The 21,789-nt window shown below is 35.1% G+C and overlaps 1 protein-coding gene, 2 non-coding genes and 1 pseudogene across 3 annotated transcripts in view; all 4 read left to right on the forward strand.

Moving 5' to 3' along the window:
• Machr-b (muscarinic acetylcholine receptor) overlaps positions 1 to 21,789 on the forward strand; it is a 129,565-nt gene that overhangs the window by 91,340 nt on the left and 16,436 nt on the right. The gene's annotated exons all lie outside the window — the stretch shown is intronic.
• LOC143181990 (5S ribosomal RNA) lies at positions 7,654 to 7,772 on the forward strand. Its single transcript, XR_013002375.1, has one exon. It is a non-coding gene; the product is annotated as a 5S ribosomal RNA (ribosomal RNA).
• On the forward strand, positions 11,730 to 11,849 carry LOC143181992 (5S ribosomal RNA; annotated as a pseudogene).
• On the forward strand, positions 20,194 to 20,312 carry LOC143181991 (5S ribosomal RNA). Its single transcript, XR_013002376.1, has one exon. It is a non-coding gene; the product is annotated as a 5S ribosomal RNA (ribosomal RNA).

Here is a 21,789-nt window from a genome sequence, read left to right on the forward strand (position 1 = left end):
CTCGTTACCAATAAGAAGAAATTTACAGCAAAACAGAAAGAAGAGTAACAATATAAAGAGAAGAGAACACGCTGCTATATCAAAGTAATGCAATCAATCAGCATCAGTATCAGTATCAATAGTAATGCAGCAACAAACAAAAATCACAAAATTACAAAATACATGACAGATCAGACACTAGTTCAAGAGGTGGTACAGCAATTCTAATAAAAAAGCAAGTTACACTTAAACATATCACCTTAGCCAATCATTGTAAGTTCATAGAAAGTAATATAATACCCATTAATCTTAAGTCTAAGAATAAGTTATACCTTGCATCAATTATATGCACCCAGTGGTTATAGAAAAGAGTTTATTCCAGAACTAGAAATAATCTTCTCAAACCTTGAATTAGATAAATCTTCTAATTATTATATAATAGCGGGCGACTTTAATGCAGAAAATGTTAATTGGCGAAACACTAAAAATAACAACCGAGGAGTTTTGCTCAAGACTTGGATAGACAAAAATGATATAAAGTGCAAACTAAAAATGTATTCGTCAAAACAGCCATCCTTTCTGAGCAAAGGCTCGTTCCTAGATTTAATGTTAGTAGATACAAGACTATCGTTTCATAACAAGAACTCAGATAATGTAAAACTTAAAAACATAAAATTTGGTAGTGACCATGACGCAATTCTCACCACATTCGTATTAGAAAATGAGAGCGGTTTCGAACCTGATACCAAAAATATAAACAATAAATTCGATTACAGCAAAGCAAAGTGGGTAAAGTTCCAAAAATTATTAAATAAAGATAACTCTCACCACATTACAAATAACAGAATCTTCTCAATAATGAAATAGAGACGTTCCTAGAGCTTATTCAGAACAACATAAAATCAGCCATAGAAAAAAAAAGTGTCAAAAATCAAAGTTCAAAACGCTACAGAAGTATATCTAAACCCAAAAATTCGTAAATTACAAAAGTATAAAAGCTACATTCTGTCTCAATTACACAGATTTAATAAAAATTTCAGTAATCATTATAAACATGTTACACTGAAACATCTCTTAAAAGACATCAGTGCAGAAATATGATACGAATATACTAAATCAGTAAACGATTACTGGGGAAAAAAGATAAAAAACATTTCCGTCAATAATTCTAAAGCTCTATTGCCTGAAGTCAACCGAGTTTTTAGGAAGAAATACAATATGGAAATTCCATCTCTAATAATTCCTCAAAACAGTAGGCATCTTTTAAACTCAGCTAAAATAAATCTAAACGTTTTACTTAAAAAAAGATCAGAAAACTTCATAATATCGGAAGCAAGCCACAAACTAGACATACTAGGAGCACACTTTATGCCAATAAATAACTTAAACACAAACGTCGGCCGATCGCAATTGAACAGGATTGTGGAGAGGGACACCGAATTGATAAAAGAGGAAATACGTGCAGATATCCGAGAGAATAATGCAGTTGCAATATTTACTCAAACAAATTTAGCTGAAGCTCCAAATGATATAAGTGAAACTACAGGTTACTTTACGAATACACTGATAGTTATATGAAAAATTTTAAATATCGACCGTAATTAGATGTAATCACTTCTAATAAATGATATCGGCGCAATGGTTTGGTCTATTTTGAAACAAAAAAGCTATTTCGCAATTAAATGTACTAAACGATTCGACGTTTCGATCTAAGGTTTAGATCATTTTCAAGGAAGATAATTTATACATATGCGTCTGGAAGAAGATTTGGAGAAATAGAAACATACGACTATTTATTATGTAAATGATATTGGCAAAAAAAAACTACTTATTTGCTTTGTAAAATTAAGCTAATCGGGAGGAAACAGTAACGTGATGCGTGCGAGACACATGTCGGTTATCGGTTTACTAGGTTACACTGGTAAACATAACGACAAACACCAATAAGGTCGTGGTTGACAATATGACCAATCAGAATTCAAGGCGGTAAAAACTGTTAATTTCAAATGTGTAAAATTCACTAACTCCTTACTTAACTCACAGAATACCACATGTGATAAAATGTAATAATTTAACATTCTATTGTTGAAAAAATACATACATATTGGGAAATTGTATGTAATCAAATCTATTGATCATAAATCAAGAGAGGAAACAAGAATAATTCCTTTATAAGAAAGCTTCATCATAAAACATTACTTGCTCAGTAATGTTGCGTAATAATCTTGTACTTTAGGTGTTTCATACCTAAAGTTTACGCTGTGATGTTTAATCATATGAAGCGTTTCTAAAAGAATTCTTTGATGTAATTTTGCTTCATTATCAACAACTTCTGCGTTGTCAAAGTCAAATTTATGATCAAATTCCACAGAATGCTTTGTTAATGCAGTGTGTCGTGAAGGAGGTAGAAAGATATTTTTCTTATGCTCATGAATTCTTTTTTTTAAATGTCTGGATATTTGTCCTATGTATACCTGGTTGCATCCCATACATGGAATTGAATAAACTATGTTAAAACTTTTAGACATTGGTAATTTGTCTTTAACAATTGGAAACAATTTTTTAAGGACACAAGGGATTTTAAAAATAGTGTGTATTCCTACTCTCTAAATATTCTTTTCATATCGTTAGAGATATTGTTAACATATGGAACAACTACAGTGTTTTTCCAACTAAGCGCACCCATTTCCTTGATTCTTTTATCTTTTCGATCTTCAAATAATGTAGGGTGGTAAATTTTAAATATTCGTTCCTTGATAATGGTAGATACTAACTGAGACGATTAACAATTGCGCTTCAAAGTGTTACGGATTAACATCATATTGTTTTTCCGATATTCAGGATTAGAGAACAAGATGGCACGATCTATCAAACTCTATTAATCCAATCTTATGTTGTATGGGATGGAATGAACAGAAATTTATATATCTCCCAGACCAACTAAATTTGTGAAACCAATTCGTTTTGAATTTACTTTCAGATCTAATAACACTAATGTCAAGAAAATTAAGACAAAAATTGTTTTCAACTTCATGTGTGAATTGAAGTCTTTCATGGAAACCATTAAAAGTGTCCAATACCAATTGTAGATCTTCTAATTTTAGACAAGTTATAATGTCATCCACATATCTTTTATAGAAGATAAGTTGGAAAGGTAATTTTGATATAGATAGTTCTCCTAACCTTTCCATCACGATATTAGCAATGACAGGTGAGATTGGGGATCCCATATGTAGGGAATATGTATGCCATTAATATGTTTACAACATAACATAGCGCGGCGAAGTATCAGGAGCAAGGAGCGAGTAGAGGTGTATCGCCCAGCCGTAGCGAGCCGGTAGACTCGCACTTGTTTTGGGAAAAAGCGTCGTTCGTCAAGGATCGACAGTCGGTCGTTGAGTCGTTAGTCGTCGGTCGGCCGCTGCCTATCGAATAAACATATTTTTACTTTCATTATACCCGAGTTTTATTGAACGAGGCCCCATCCTACACATAGCTGTTCCAAACACCTGTTTATAGTAGACCCCATTGAACAAAAAGACTTTGGCTTCCAACACAAACTTAACCGCTTGAAGAAAATCATCCTGATCCATCGTGGTATGTAGTTTGATTTCATCCCAACGAAAATGTAACACCTGTATGGCTAAGTCAATTGGAACATTAGTGAAAAGAGACGTGACATTGAGAGAAATCAATCCAGACGAATCGTCAGGGATTTCGAACGGTCTAATGTCCTTGGCGAAATGCCAACTGTCTATGGTGTGATAAGGAGAATTCCTTACTATTTAAGATAGAATATCCGCTAAAAGCATTGATAACTTGTATGTAAGGCCATCAATAGAAGAAACAATAATTCTCTAAGACAACGTTTCTTTATGGGTTTTTGGAAGCGTATAGGCTCTCGGTACGATGGAATTGTACGTCTTTAGTCTTTTCCCTGCTTGTACGTGAATTTGATTTTTTCTTATCATAGTGAAAATGATAGAGTTCGTTTTCTTCTCAAATGTACCTGTACATTCGAATTTACTAACAATACAAGTATTTTTATCATTCAACATTTTTAATACCTCAGAGATGTAAAAATCTTTTATATTTCACACGCGCTGCAAGTGCGTTCCTCGCGCACAGGAAACTGCCGCGGTGAGGGAACTCACCAGAAAGGCGCGTGAGGGGCTGAGTGACCCTGAGCCGCCTGTTGAAATTAATTCTACCATAGTCAGACCAGTCGAAGCACATTGCTCCGCCAACGATCAGACTACGCAGAAAGCACCAGTCGTACGAGCGACACCAAGCGTGCAACACCGTGGAACAATCAACCAAGTTCCGAATTGTAAAAAATTTACACAAAAGTGAACTAAAAGTGAACTAAAGTAAAGAAAATTGCTGTCACATCAGAGCCACAACCTGGAGAAATCTGAGGAACTCATGTTCAATGAAACTGAAGAGAAAAGTACAGAAAAGAAAGCTGAGAGAAACGACATAACCTCAAAACACTCCACGTGGCAAGAGGCGCAATTAAGATTATACAAAAAATTCATCGAAACGCCAATAAAAGCAGGCAGCTCAGTAAAAATACCGAACTCTGAAAAAGAAAAAGAAGTAAGTTTTCATAAAAATAAACTTAATACGACGAAAAGCAATTCGAACAAAGTCGAAAAACGTGGCCAGCCGAAGATCACAGTGGCACCGCAAATACCGGTTAACCATGAAATTATGGGGAACCTGAAAAAAGAAAACACCGAACTTAGAGAACAATTAGCCAAACTGACCAAAATAATAGAAGATTTAAAAAAAGAAAGCAAACCAAACGAGGCGATGGTCTATAACAACCAGTCTCAGTCCCAGATATCGCCGGATGACAACCAAACCATTCAATAGGAAGGATTCATCCAGGTACTAAAAAGCAGGAACGAAAAAGGAAGAGCAATTAACGCCACGAAGTTACTGTAGTTGCAAGAAGAAGCCTCAACGTCAACAGACAGTGACCAGAGCCAACGCATCGCAGAACAAGACGCAAACAAAGGAAGGGAACAACTTAAATAGAAAGGTTACAAAACCCCCTCCAATCAATATCTTGTATCAAGACCCCAAGGAAACAATTCAGTTAATCAGTCAAAATTGTAATCCAAATTCTTACTATATTAAGAGAATCAGTAAAACCAATCATGCTCTTCAAATAAATAATATTGATGACTTTGAAATAGCAAAAGAGAAATTAACGGAAGCAAAAGCTAGTTTCTATTCATATACACCTAAGGCATTAAAAAACCATACTTTCTTGCTCAAAGGACTTCCAGAAACCTTCAACGAGCAGGAAATTATGGAAGAATTGAAGAGTACGAACAGCGAACAACTACAAATATTAAAAGTAATTAGATTTAAGACCGCAAAATCAACAAAAGAAGGGCGTATCCTACCAACTTATTTAATTCAATTGTCAGCAGATACACTGCGTATCAAAAGTTTAGACGCACTCTATTTTTTTAACAAAAACGCAACCCCGATGAGTCTTCGATTGATTTTTTTTGTCGACAGTTTACAGTACCTTGAAAAACTATGATTACCACTAGAGATTTTTAAATTTGGCACTACAAGATAGTATTTTTTATCTAAAGGTGAAAAACGGCCGTATCAAAAGTTTAGACGCACTTAACAAAGCTTATTTATTCGACAAATTTTACAATTTTACATAACGACTAGTATTTTGTATAACTACCGAAACCCTGTATTGTTAAAAAAATTCGGTTTGGTACGCTCGCGATTAAATTTTTTATGGTTTCGGGCTTGATTCTGGCCCATGCTGTCATAATGTCATTTCTGAGTTCATCAACTGAACTGTATTGGCGACAATCTGCATAAACATCGCGAACGAGGATTCCCCATAAATTCTCTATCGGATTTAAGTCCGGTGAACGAGATGGCCAGGCCATAACATCAAGATTTTGCTCTTCGAGCTACTTCTTTGTGCTTCTACTCGTATGAACGGAAGCATTGTCTTGTTCGAAAACGAATTTAATGCTTGGAAAACGGCGGATATAGGGTAGCAAATTGTCTTTAAACACTGACTGATATCCAATGCTGTTCATTTTCGGTGGAACGAACGCAATTGCTGTGATGCCGAGATAAGCTAAAAATGCTTTCCTGTAGTACCAAATTTCAATGTTTTTGGTTGTAATCATAATTTTTCGAAGTATTATAAACATTCGACAAAAGGATCAATGAAAGATTCATTAGGAGCTGTGTTTTTATTTAAAAAATAGGGTGCGTCTAAACTTTTGATACGCAGTGTAGTAACCTTAAGCAACTAATTGAAATAAGATACAATAGCCACCACATAATAGGATGGGAAAAACTGAATAAAAAAGGCGATGCTCAGTGCAGGAGGTGCCAAAGGTTTGAACACTCGGCAATAAATTGCAATCTCAATTATAGGTGTGTAAAATGCAACGATCCACACAAACCAGGTGAGTGCACAATTGATAAAAATATATCAGATAATGACAAAACCAAACCTTATTGTGTAAATTGTAATTTAGAAGGTCACCCTGGATCTTATAGAGGATGTCCGAAATATAAAGATTACAAATCAAATTTAAACTCACAGAAAAACATAAATAGGTCTAACGCACCTAGAATTATTGCTAACCCTGCCTTCATTAAACCAGGTTTATCGTATGCAAATAAAACAAAAGGAATAGGTAACAACATGCGCCCAGGCATCGTACCAAACCAGGTTACTAACGCAGCAAATACAATAAGTAGTACCCATGAACAACGCAACATACACAACATACAAATTAGAACTGAAAGATTAGAAAAAATAATAGAGTCATTCGCTACCAAATTAGAAACAATGAGCACATCAATTAACCAGCTAGCACAAACGCTAACAAACATCAGTTACATTCAATAATAACCAAGTAGAAGTAAAAAAACTAAAGCTAATATCAGCTAATATAAATTCACTAATAAGTAATAGTAAACGAATAGCTCTAACACTTCTAATGGAGAAAAAGAATCCGGATATCGTGATGCTTAATGAAACTAAATTAAACGAAAAACACACGTTATATTTCAAAAATTATAAAGTAATAAGAAACGATAGGGCAAATAACAAACAGGGAGGAGGCACAGCAATAATAATAAAACAAAACTTAAAACACAAAATCGTGAAACTAAACCTGAAAACACAACTTTTAGAAACAACGATAGTAAAACTTAACACGACAGACAATAATAAACTCCTAATAATCGCGATATATGCAAAGAAAGGGCCCACCTCTACGTTTAGAGAAGAATAAGAAAAAATATTTGATGAATTGAACTTAATCTCTCAATCAAATTATTACGTTACAGCAGGAAATTTCAATGCAAAGCATAATATGTGGTCAAATACAATAAATGATGAACGTGGTATAGCGTTAAAAGACTGGTCAGAAAATAATGACGTTAGGTTTAGGATAAATCTGTTACATACGGCAATACCATCCTTTCCGCGTTACGGATCATACATTGACCTCATATTAGGGTGTATGTGTAAAATACAAAATTGGAAAAAAGATATGTGAGCGCAAGTAACATTCTTATCCGTTCAGAAGTAGATACACATTGTCCCTGGTCAGAGCAGTTGGAGTAACACCCTCCCTAGTCAGACCAGTTGAAGAAGATTAATCCGTCAACGATCATACTACGCAGAAAGCACCGGTTCTCGTCTGATCACCGAAGTTAAGCTGCATTGGGCACGGTCAGTACTTGGATGGGTGACCGCCTGGGAACACCGTGTATTGTTGGCACAATTACTTTTTGAATTTTTTTACGACATGCCTTTTCTAAGACAGTGATCGTATTTTTGCGTGAGGTTTATAAGTATTATCACCATTACTGAATACACAAGTGGGCCAATATGTTTGTTGTGAGAGGGATATTATTTTGGACTATATTGAAGTCAAAATCGATTAAGGATGTGTATACGTAAAATGCAAAATTGGTAAAAAGATGTGCGAGCGCAAGTAACATTTTTCTCCGTCTAGAAGTAGATACACATTGTTCCTAGACAGACCAAGTATTAAAGAAGAGAAACGAGAAAAGAAGAGCAACAAACACCAACAACATGATGGTACAAGAAAAGGTAGCGACCCCCACACAGCCAGCCCTACCGACCACCAAGATGACTTCTACACAAAGCAAGGAATCTACACAGAAGAATAAGAAAATAAGGGAAGTAACCCACTCAAAAGTAACATCAACTAAACCACCCCCTATTAACATATTATATCAAGACCCAAAAGAGACATTACAACTAATTAGTCATAATAGTAATGAAAATAATTTTCATATTAAGAGAGTCAGTAAAGCAAAGCATGCTCTGCAGCTCAATACGGTAGAGGATTTCCTAAAAGCCAAAGAAAGATTAGCGGAAGCGAAAACAAGTTTTTATTCTTACACCCCTAAGGTACTAAAAAACCATAACTTCTTGATCAAAGGGCTCCCAGAGTCCTTCAGCGAGCAAGAAGTTCTGGAAGAGCTGCAGAACATGAACAAGGAACAAATACATTTTGACAGCGCAAGTAGATTTAAAACACCAAAATCAATAAAAGAAGGGCGCACCCTCCCAATATACTTAATTAAAATTTCAGCAAACAGCGATCTCAAAAAATTAAATGAAATAAGATACATCAGCCACCGTGTAATAAGGTGGGAGAAATTAAATAAGAAAGGTGATGCTCAGTGCAGGAGGTGCCAGAGATTTGGACACTCTGCAATTAATTGCAATTTAAATTACAGATGTGTGAAATGCAAAGAGTCACACAAACCAGGTGAGTGCAAAGTAACAAAAGATATAATAAATGATCATAACATCAAACCGTTTTGCGTAAACTGTAATACAGAAGGTCACCCCGCTTCATACAGAGGGTGCACAAAATTTAAAGAATACAAATTAAATCTGCTCACACAGAAAAACTTAAATAAATCTAATGCACCGAAGATAATAACTAACCCAGCTTTTATTAAACCAGGCTTATCGTATGCAAATAAAGTAAAGATAATCTAAAATTAATAACGTTACATAGGAGTAGCAAACTCCTCTCCTTCCTGCTTCTCTTCCCTTTTGTAAATATTTTTTCCTGTTATAATTGTTGTATTATTCATTTCATCATAGTTCGTAAGAAAAAACTGTGATGTTAGCTCCTTTTTTACTGGCTATTTTGGGGAGTATAGCTCAAAGAAAAAGAAAAATGACCTCATTGACCAAAGAAAATATCTAGTGATAAGAAAGATATAACGAGCGGTAATATAGCAATATCTATCGTAATACTAAACCGTAAAACATAAAACTGAACGTAGTGTCAAAAGTCTCTAGAACTAAGCGAAGTTAAGTTTACTTTTTGTTTATTTAAAGTTTATACCATTATAAATAATTACTGTGTAGCCATAAATAAACGCTTTAAAACAAAAACAAAACGCAGAAAGCACCGGTTCTCGTCTGATCACCTCAACTATCATAAACCATAGAAATAAAACCTGGAGAAAGAAAGTGCAAAAACTAAATGTAAATAATAACTCATTATGGAGAATGACCAAAATATTTAAAAATGAATTTAAACCTATACCCACTATTGTAAAGAATGGTGAGGAGGCTATAACGGATATAGAAAAGGCTAACATGCTTGCATCTCAATTTGAAGAAGTCCATAACCTAGACATTAGTAACAATACTCATGAACAAACCAACATAAGAAATCAGGTACAGCAGTATATAAATGAAGCCTCTAATGAAGATTGGTCAAAATACGTAACATCACCTGCGGAAGTTAAAGAAATAATTAAGAAACTCCCATCGCGTAAAGCCCCTGGGATGGACAAAATTCAAAATATTATTTTCAAACAGCTAGGTAGAAAACCAATAGTGCAACTTATATACATAATCAATGCCATAATAAAACTAACACACTTTCCAAGTTATTGGAAGACAGGAAAAATCATATCAATATTAAAAGCCGGAAAGAACAGTGCCGAACCGAGTAGCTACAGACCAATCAGTTTACTTCCAACCATGAGCAAAATAACAGAAAAAGTCATTCTGAAGAGGCTAAGAGAACACGAAGAAAGAAACAATATTATAAACGAACATCAATTTGGATTCAGAAAGTACCATAACACAGTGCAACAGGTAACTCGAATAGTCAATGACATTAGTACCAACTTTAACAAAAATAATGTAACTGTTATGTTACTATTAGACATTGAAAAAGCGTTCGACAGAGTTTGGTTTGAGGGAATTACCCATAAAATGATTAAATACCAATATCCGACTCCTCTAATCAAATGGGTCTATTCATACCTAAGAAATAGAAAACTGCAGGTTGACGTAAATGGGATTACCAGTCAAAAACGCAAAGTCAGAGCAGGCGTACCGCAAGGATCTGTATTAGGGCCCAATCTATTCAACATATTCATTAACGACTTACCAACATTCACAAAAACAAATTTAGCATTGTTCGCAGATGATACAGCGATTTACGCACATTCATTTAGTGCAGTAGTAGCAGCTAAACAAATACAAATACAAGTAGACTTATTAACTAAATTTTATGACTTTTGGAAAATCTCCCTAAATGCCAGTAAAATAGAAGTAATAGTGTTTAGCAAAAAACATAGAGATGTCAAAATCTAGCAGCCAATTAAAGTATACAATTACAAAACACAATCATCAAATAGTACAAAGTATTTAGGAGTACATCTAGACAATAAGCTAACATATAAGCAACATATCAAACAAGTCCTGCGCAAAGGTTATTCTATACAAAAAAAAGTATATCCTCTAATGGTTTCTCCAAATTTATCTAGAATGAATAAGAAAGTAATTTATAAAATGATACTTAGACCCACTATCCTGTATGCCTGCCCTGTATGGTGTGGAGCTTCCCAAACAAATATTAAACTACTTCAAGTGTATCAAAATAAGTGCCTTAGATTAATGTTATCTGAGAATAGGTACGCTAGAATTAAGGATCTACACGTAAAGACTGATATACCATTAATTATAGATCATATAAGAGAACTAGCAGAACGTTTCTATACCAATCAGCTAGGAAACAACGAACTAACAGAAAATGTAACAGAAATCGGAAGTTATAACCTTCCGTTTAGACTTAAGCACAAATTACCGTATCAATCTTTGCAAGTATTCCATCAGGAATGAAACACAAAAGACTGATCACAGTATTCTAATTAAGTTATATATATATTATATAGGTATAACTTTTAAAGGCAGGTTTTTTCGAGCACCATATATTACTTTCCTGCACCTCAGTCATTATTGTTAATTATAATAACAACCAGAGCAGGGTATTAAGCAAAATTGTAAGCGAACATACTATACACATACAGTAGGTTAAGCTTATCATGTAAGCAGGTACTAGTTGTTAAGCAATAAGAGTACAGTGCATTGTATACATGGTTATGCTACATATGTAATGTATACATTTTATACAAAGTGCAATAAATATGTTACAACAACAAAAAATTTTAATTTAAAGGTATTATCAGCATTACTGATAACAAAAGAGGGCCAATATGTTTGTCATGGGAAAGATATTATTTTAGACTATATTGTAGGCTTAATCGGTTAAGGATGTATGAGCGCAAGTAACATTTTTATCCGTTCAGAAGCAGATACACATTGTCCCTAGGCCAAACTAGCTGGTGTAATACTGACCATAGTCGGACCAGTCGAAGTAGAATACTCCGTCAACGATCATACTATGCAGAAAGCACCGGTTCTCGTCTGATCACCGAAGTTAAGATGCATTGGGCACGGTCAGTACTTGGATGGGTGGACCGCCTGGGAACACCGTGTATTGTTGGCATAATTTTTTTTTGAATTTTTTGACATGCTTCGTCTAAAACAGTGATCGCATGTTTCGCAGGAGATTTAAAGGTATCATCAGCATTACTGATAACAAAAGAGGTCCAATACGCTTGTCGTGAGAGTGATATTGTTTTGGACTATATTGTAGACAAAATCGATTAAGGATGTGTGAGCGCACGTAACATTTTTGTCCGTTCAGAAGTATATACACATTGCTCCTGGCCAGACAAGTTGGAGGAATACCGTGCCTAATCAGTCCAGTTGAAGGAGAGTACTCCGTCAATAATTATACTACGCAGAAAGCACCCAGTGCGACCGCGTTATATGGTAACAGTTCCTGTTACGACAAGCTTAAAACATGGGGGCATTCGGCTTCAAACTGCTTTGCAGATCCTGCGTGTCTAAAATGTACGGGAAAACATATAACGAAAGAGTGCACGAAACCCAGGGAGGAGCCAGCACAGTGCATCAATTGTGGTGGAAATCATACCGCTAACACAACAGTATATAACGCATATAAGAGTAGACTGGAATGGATCAGAAGGAACAGTGTTACTAAACATCAACCTAAACTTAGGCAAAAGGAAGTGGAAAAGGAAAAAGCAACTGAGAATTACGAAGCACAATACCAAAAATTAAAAGGGACACATATTGAAAACGGCTCGATATCTTAGGCAAATGAGATGAAATGGAAACAGCAAGAAGCATCAAGATTGGGACTTTCGAGTAAAGAAGACAAGACGAATGAACTCTCTCAGCTATTTGAATTAACAGGCGTAATTAGAAAACTAAATGAGCACATTAATATTAATAAAATGTTAGAAGCAGTGAAAAAATTAAATGAATATATGACTAGGTGTAGAACAGCTATTCAAAAGTTTGAGCAATTTGTAAAATTCTGTCAACAAATAGAACGAGTAAGGTTCAGACGATTTGTGGTTGGAATGCAAATGGTATAAAAAATAAATTAGCAGAATTAATAGATTTTCCAGTTCAAAAAGATATTGATATTATGTGCATAAATGAAACAAAACTGAGACAGTGATAGTTTAAAAGTCAAAAACTATATCACTCTAAAAAAATGTTGAAAATATGCAGCAAGAGGTATAGCTTTATTAATTAAACAGCATATACCACATAAAATTATAGACCCAAAGCAAAATAATAATCCTAGGAATTACTTTAAGGTTACAGATATAGGGAATCTGTTAAATGTTAGTGGCAAGGTGTATTAGTAGGCAATCTTTATGCAAGACATCAAGCTTGGAATTTTCATGTAGCTAATAAGCATGGCACTACGCTTCATAAATTTGTCCAAGAAAATAATTGTGCGTTAATATATCCAAACGAAACGACACATTATCCTACGAACAGGATGACACCAACAATAGATTTAGCAATTAATAAGGGCATTCAAAATATTTCAGAAGTGTTTGTAGAAAATGAGTTACATTCTGACAAAAGGCCAGTCACTCTCCGATTAGGAAATACAATAATAAATACACCAAAAAAGGAAATATTTACATATAAAAATAGACTCGAAAAAATTCAGGAAGATATTAGATGAATATATAAAAATTAATAATAAGATTAATACAATAAAGGAACTAGAAACTGCAGTAACAGAACTAACTACTTAAATAAAAAACTCTCTTACTAAGGTCATACAGAAAAGGGAAATTAATAGTTTTAAAGAGCAATTACCAGGTGATATCTTGGATTTAATACGGGTTAGAAATAGTGTGAGACATGATTGGCAAAGAACACAATGAAAGCAGCTTAGATTAAAATTTATCAATTTAACACAATTATTGCAAAATCAGAAGAACAACGCATAAGAGCTGGTGTACCCCAGGGATCAATATTGGGTCCAGCACTCTTCAATATATATCTTAATGACATAACACTATTCCCAAAAACAAATATGGCAACATATGCAGATGATACCGTTATATATGCTCACTCTTTTAATGCAATAGTAGCAGCAAAACAGATTCAAATTCATGCCAAATTGCTTGAAGAATATTATAACAAATGGAAAATTACACTTAATGCTAATAAATCAGAAGTTACAGTTTTCTCTAAAAAACAAACTGGTAATAAAATCATCCAACCAATAAACATCTATAACAATAGTATATAGATTAAACATTCAGTTAAGTATCTAGGAATAATAGTTGATTCTATGTTAACGTATGGATAATATAAATGGAATTCTCATGAAAGGGTACGTTGCCATGAAAAACCTTTATTCACTAATGATTAGAGGCTCAAAACTAAACAAGAATAATAAGTTATTAACATACAAAAGTATAATTAGACCAATTATACTTTGCGCCTCACCTGTATCGAGAATTACAACCAAAGCTAATATCACCCGGCTACAATGTTTTCAAAATACATGTCTTAGATTAGTACTTAATAAAAATAGATATGTTAAAATCAAAGATTTGCATGAAGAAGCTAACATAGAATATGTAAAAGAATATATAGCAGAAAGTGCAATTAAATTTTATAATACACAGTTAAATATCAACAAATTAACCTTACCCATTAATGGTGAGCGCATGTAACATTTTTATCCGTTCAGAAGTAGATACACATTGTCCTGCCCAGCCCAGTTGAAGTAATACCGTGCCTAGTTAGGTCAGTTGAAGGAGATTAGTCCGTCAACGATCATATTACACAGAAAGCACCGGTTCTCGTCTGATCACCGATCACCAGCACCGGTTCTCGTTCGATCGCCATGCGAGATCTCCTTTGCTTAATACGAAAAGGTTAACGCTGGTCAAAATTAAGGCTGAAGGTATTAGTAAGCCAATAGTGTGATAAATTGATAACACACAAAACAGCAAAAGTTAAATAGTCAAGACTTTAACTATAGCAATAAAGTCATAAGAAATAGCACACCAACGTAACCTCAATCCACAAGAAAGCGTCATCACTGGCGCTACTAACCTGAAAATTGATGAAAAAGACAATGACAGGAGAAGAAGAATCTGACATGGACACCGATAATAAAGGGGTAAGTGAAAGTAGAAAACCAATAAGTAAAACACAAATGGATAAATCTAAAGGAAAAAAGCCAACTCCCATAGTAATTCATCGGAATACAGAAAGTCATGCAAAATTTACACACATGTTGAAGCAGATATTAGAAAGTAAATATTATATAAAATATCACAAAGATAAAACAGAGGTTTTCACAACAACACAGGAAGATTACAATAAATTGAAAGAGGAATACCAAAGAAAGAAAATAGAATTCCATATGTATATGCCACATAACGAGAGAAGAAAAACATTTGTCATCAGGGCACTGCACCATAAAATGGCAGAAAAAGAGAAAAGCGATGATCTTGCAGCAGAAGGTCTCCCTATAAGAAATGTACATGCGATGAAGGGCATAGAAACCCCTTTATATATGATCTCAGTATCAGCCATGACAAAACTGGCATTTTTAAACCAAAAATACCATATATATGCAATATTAAAGTTACTTAGGAGGACTACACAACCAAAAGAAGAGCTACACAATGCCGTAGATGTAAGAATGGGGGTATGCTACTTCCAACTGCTATGCAGATCCAGCATGCCTGAAATGTGCTGAAAATCACCTTACAAAGGACTGTAAAAAGCCCAAAGAAGAACCAGCAAAATGTATCAACTGTGATGGGGATCATTCAGCGAATGCCACAATATGTGAGGCCTATCTGAGAAGAATAGGATGGATTGCCATGAAGTCAAAAACTGGAATGCATCGACAAAAGGTAACATCTAATTCAGAAAAAGTACCTAATATAGAAGACACCAATCTGTTTCCAGATATGAACAAAGGCCATAAACCTAACATACCAAGTAACGCATGGACAAATAGGACACATACCAGGGAGAATACATATGCTTCTCGGACAGCACAATAGAGTGACGTGAAGGAAGAGCTCAATGAGATGTCAGCCCTAGGTAATAAAATTAATGAGATAAATAAGCTCTGTAATATAAAAGAACTGCTAAAAGTAGTAAAAGAGCTTAGAAAGCAATTAAGTCAATGCAAAACAAAAGTACAACAATTTGAAGTATTTGTCAGCTTCTATGATAGATTAGATGGCCAATAAAAACATAAAAATTTGTACCTGGAATACAAATGGCTTGAAAGGCATAATTAATGAAGTCAAAGAGTACATCAATAGACAAAAAATAGACATACTCATAATCAACGAAACAAGACTCACTTCTTGTAAAGTGGTTCACTAACAATAAATGATGACATCTCAATTGAATGCCTAGGTATAATACTATCTAACAGCATATATATAATAGGAGTGTATAGTAACCCATCGAATCAGTTTAAAATAAAGGAGACTGACAAGGTTTTGAAAATGGGGAACAAAATATTATTAATTGGAGACTTTAACGCAAGACATTTAGTCTGGAACAATACTAATTTAAGACTTGAGAAGACTTGAAGAACCGTTCACCCTCGCCCAACCGAAGAAAAAAAGAAGGCAAACCGACGACAGGCTGGTAGCCGCGGAGCAGCCAGGTCACCGATCAACGCAGCCGAACATACCCCCCACCATAAACGACGAAAGCAACGTCATTAGACCAGCGCCAGGCCACCGACCATCCAACCAAGGACCTACAGTGTCAAGCAGTAACAAACCTCCCCCCATAACAATTGTAGGCCAAAATGCATAGGACACGATTGACACCAACCCTCAAAACCCTGCCATGCAAGCCAAATGGTAACTTTCACACAAAAACAAACAGTAAAGACCAACACATACTTTATATTGGCAACCCTGCTGACTTTAAGATAATCATTAACCTCCTAAACCAAAAAAATATAAACTTCTTCACCTACACTCCCAAATACGAAAAACCCCAGCTCTACTTAATTAAGAATTTAGTAGGGAACTTCGACGAGGATCACCTTCTAAAAGAACTAATCAACACCAACACCGAAAACCTAGAATTCACAAAAGTAAATAGATTCCACACAAGAAAATCAATAGCGACAAATACCACACTACAAATGTTTGTTGTACATCTATCACCTAGCAGTAACGCAAATAATCTTAACCGCATTAACAAAATACTACTCCAAACAATCCGCTGGGAAAAACTAAAAACTAACAAGACTGTTCAGTGCCGGAACTGTTAGGGCCTTGGCCACTCGTCCTACAACTGCAACCTGCCTTATAGATGCGTAAAATGCACAGAAAAACACGAGCCCGAACGGTGCCTTATCGACAGCTACAACACTGAACAACTAATCGAAAACAAAGATAAGCTCCACTGCGTCCTTTGTGGAAATAGTGGTCATCCAGCGTCCTATAGAGGATGCCCCATCCATCTAAGCAAATACAAAAAGAAAACAGGAAAACTCAACTGAATCAAAAATTAATAAAATAGCAAAGCTAGTTAACCCTAATATCTCATACAGCCAAATCACACATAACAACTCAAATAATACACAGAATACAAAGAACACATCTCACCACATACAACCAATAACCAACCATAACCCAACCATCATTCATACGCCCATTCCACAACTGGACCCAACCCTATCAATCCAAAATATTCATATAATCCTAAATGATACTAATAACCAAATCACAGCAAACCTCTTGAAATTATTCGGTTTAAACGACGGCATTAAAATGAAGGCAATTGTATTTGCAGACGACATAATCATCTACATCACAGGCGACAAAGTCACAGTAATTCAAGACCAACTACAAACTATATTCCATAAAATTCAAACATTCTTCAATAATTGGAAGCTTAAAATAAACACAGAAAACTGGCTTTCTGACAAACGAAAAAGTCAAAATGGCCAAAAATAAAAAGCCAACGAGGAAGTCTCCAGAACCAGAAGAAAATTCAATATTAGAAAAACTATCAAATGAAAACAAACAACTAAGAAGGGAACTGGATGAACTAAAAAGCCTAATCGCCAAATACAAGGAAAATGCAAGTCCACAGCAAATAATAGCATCAGACAGTAACAGAAATCCTAACCCCCAAATGGAGATTATACCGGAAATGAGTTCTCAAGAAGACCCATTCACTTTGGTAATGAGAAGGTAGAACCAAGCGAGTCGAGTAAAGGAAAGGGAACAACCACTGCCTCAACCCGGAGCAGAATCAAAAACTCCAACAACGTCTGCACCGCATATAAGCACAACCCACAACGCAGAAAGAAGCGAAAAACAACAGCGAACCAAGGTCAATGAAGGTACAGTTAACGATATAGCCCCCAAAAATAAGCCCCCACCAATAAATATTTTATATCAAGACTCTAAAGACACTATGAGCTTAATTACAAATAAGTCCAAACACATAAAGTTTCATATTAAGCGCATAAGTAATGTTAAGCATATAATACAATTAGATTCAACAGAAGATTTTGATGAAGTAAAGGAAACACTCACCAGTGCAAACACAAGTTACTACACATTTACGCCAAAAGAGCAGAAAAACCATACTCACCTAATTAAAGGACACCCACAATCTTTTACACCAGATGAAATTATCAGTGAGCTAAAGATAGGCTCAGGTGAGAACCTCAACTTCATCAAAGTTAGCCAATTTAAAACATCCAAGTCTATACAGGAAAATAGGAGTTTACCGATTTTTGTAGTTCAATTAACCCCTAACAGTGACTTAGATAAATTAAACAATATAAAATACATTGGTCACCATATAATAAGATGGGAGAAATTAATAAGAAAAGGCGAAGCTCAATGCAGGAGATGCCAGAGATTTGGGCATGCAGCAAGCAACTGTAACATGAGCTACAGGTGTGTAAAATGCAGCAAACAACACAATCCAGGTGAATGTGCAATCAAGTTGCAACAATCAGAGCAAACTGACAGGAAACCATTCTGCGTAAATTGCAAAACAGTGGGGCATCCAGCTTCCTACAAAGGATGTCCAAAATTTAAAGAGTATAAATTAAATATCAGAGCACAAAACCAACATAATAAAATAAATACACCACGTATAATAATCAACCCAGCTTATATAATTCTATTTAGACAATCAGGAAGAATAGTGTCCCCAAAAATTATGAAAGGATACAAAAACTTCGTGATAAAAGGAGGCCAACTAGTACATGAGGTAACAGAACATAAAAAGCAGTAAAATACTTAGGAATAACTTTGGATGAGAGGTTACTATTAAACATACACCCGATCACACAACTACAGAAAGCAAAAAGAGTATGGATGACGAACACAAGGATCTTCTACGCACAGAATCTAAACCCGAAAGTAAAAATAATATGTTATCAATTATTAATTCGACCAGTTATCACGTACGAAATATGGTATAATATAGGGGCCTTAATAATGGAAGAAATCCGAGTATTCGAGAGGAAATGTCTAAGAGTATGTCTAGGAATAAAGAGATCAGAAGCTTCATGGTACAAAAAGTATGTAAGAAATGAAATATTATATAACAAAGCAGACATAAACAGAATCGACAACTTTATAATTAAGCAAACGAGAAACTACTTTGCCAAAATACCTCAAATAAAATCCAACAGCTATATATTCCCAATAGCATACCCCGATGACAGATATATCGAGAAAACTATGAAAACCGAACATATACCCCCTGAAGTTTTTATATACATGGATAAAAAAGGGTATATACAGAACGAAAAAGCTATCACTATAATTTACCACAAGCCACGTCACAGAGCGGACAAAGCAATTAAATGGACACCAAAAAATGCGAAAATGGACCTAAATTTTCATCAAAATTTTCGTCAATGTTTCGCTCGTGCATTCAAAACACCAAAACCTTTTAAGACTGAATAAAATACATAAGTCTTTCTTAGAAATGTAAAAGTAAATATTGTTTTTTGTAGTAAATAAGACGAAATGTAAAATTTTTATATGCCAAAATAAACGCATTTAAAACACAAAAAAAAGCAAACGCAAAAAGCACTGATTCTCGTCTGATTACCGAAGTTAAGCTGCATTGGGCACGGTCAATAGTACTTGGATGGGTAAGTGGACCGCCTGGGAATACCATGTATTGTTGGCACAATTCCTTTTTTCAATTTTTTTATAACATTCCTTTCCTAAGACAGTGATCGCATGTTTCGCGGGAGATTTAAAGGTATTATCAGCATTACTGATAACAAAAGAGGTCTAATACGTTTGTCATGGGAGGGATATTTTGGACTATATTGCAGACAAAATCGATTAAGGATGTATGAGCGCAAGGAACATTTTTATCCGTTCAGAAGTAGATACACATTGCCCCTGGCCAGAGCAGTTGGAGTAACAGCGTCCCTAGTCAGACCAGTCGAAGTAGAATATTCCGTCAACGATCATACTACGCAGAAAGCACCGGTTCTCGTCTGATCACCGAAGTTAAGCTGCATTGGGCACGGTCAGTACTTGGATGGGTGACCGCCTGGGAACACCGTGTATTGTTGGCATAATTCCTTTTTGAATTTTTTTACGACATGCCTTTTTTAAGACCGTGATCGCATTTTTTTCGGTGAGGTTTAGAAATATTATCAGCATTCCTGAGTACACAGGAAGGCCAATATTTTTGTCGTGAGAAGGATATTGTTTTGCACTCTTTTGAAGATAAAATCGATTAAGGATGTGTATGTGTAAAATACAAAATTGGAAAAAAGATGCGTGACCGCACGTAACATTTTTATCCGTTCCGAAGTAGATACACACTGCCCCTGGCCAGAGCAGTTGGAGTAACACCGTCCCTAGTCAGACCAGTCGAAGTAGTTTACTCCGTCAACGATCATACTACGCAGAAAGCACCTTTCTTGATCAAAGGGCTCCCAGAGTCCTTCAGCGAGCAAGAAGTTCTGGAAGAGCTGCAGAGCATGAACAATGAACAAATACATTTTGACAGCGCAAGTAGATTTAAAACACCAAAATCAATAAAAGAAGGGCGCACCCTCCCAATATACTTAATTAAAATTACAGCAAACAGCGATTTAAAAAAATTAAATGAAATAAGATACATCAGCCACCATGTAATAAGGTGGGAGAAATTAAACAAGAAAGGTGATGCTCAGTGCAGGAGGTGCCAGAGATTTGGACACTCTGCAATTAATTGCAACTTAAATTACAGATGTGTGAAATGCAACGAGTCACACAAACCAGGTGAGTGCAAAATAACAAAAGAGATAGTAAATAATAGTAACATCAAACCGTTTTGCGTAAACTGTAATACAGAAGGTCACCCCGCTTCATACAGAGGGTGCCCAAAATATAAAGAGTACAAAACAAACTTAACTTCACAAAAAAACACAAACAGATCCAACGCACCCAGAATCATAACCAACCCGGCTTTTATCAAAACAGGTTTTTCGTATGCAGATAAAACAAAAGGAACAAATAACGACACGCTCCAGGGAATAGCACCTAACCATGCCAACAACTTAATAAACACAACAGGTAACTACCAAGAAAAACAGAACATACAAAACCTACAGTTAAGAACGGAGAAATTAGAAAAAATAATTGAGGCAATCGCTAATAAGGTAGAGGCAATGAGCACACAAATTAACCAGCTAGCACACGTGCTAACAAATAACAGGTACATTCAACAATAAACAAATAGAAGTAAAAAATTTAAAGCTAATATCAGCTAATATAAATTCATTAATAAGCAATAGCAAACGAATAGCCTTAACACTCCTAATGGAGAAAAAGAATCCGGATATCGTGATGCTTAATGAAACTAAATTAAAGGAAAAACACACAATATACTTCAAAAATTATATAGTGATAAGAAACGATAGGGCAAGTAACAAACAGGGAGGAGGCACAGCAATATTAATAAAACAAAACTTAAAACACGAAATAGTAAAATTAAACACAAAAACGCAGGTAGTAGAAACAACAATAATTAAACTGGACACTACAGACAACAATAAACTCTTA

The sequence above is a fragment of the Calliopsis andreniformis genome, chromosome 7, assembly GCF_051401765.1.
Source record: "Calliopsis andreniformis isolate RMS-2024a chromosome 7, iyCalAndr_principal, whole genome shotgun sequence".
NCBI lineage: Eukaryota > Metazoa > Arthropoda > Insecta > Hymenoptera > Andrenidae > Calliopsis > Calliopsis andreniformis.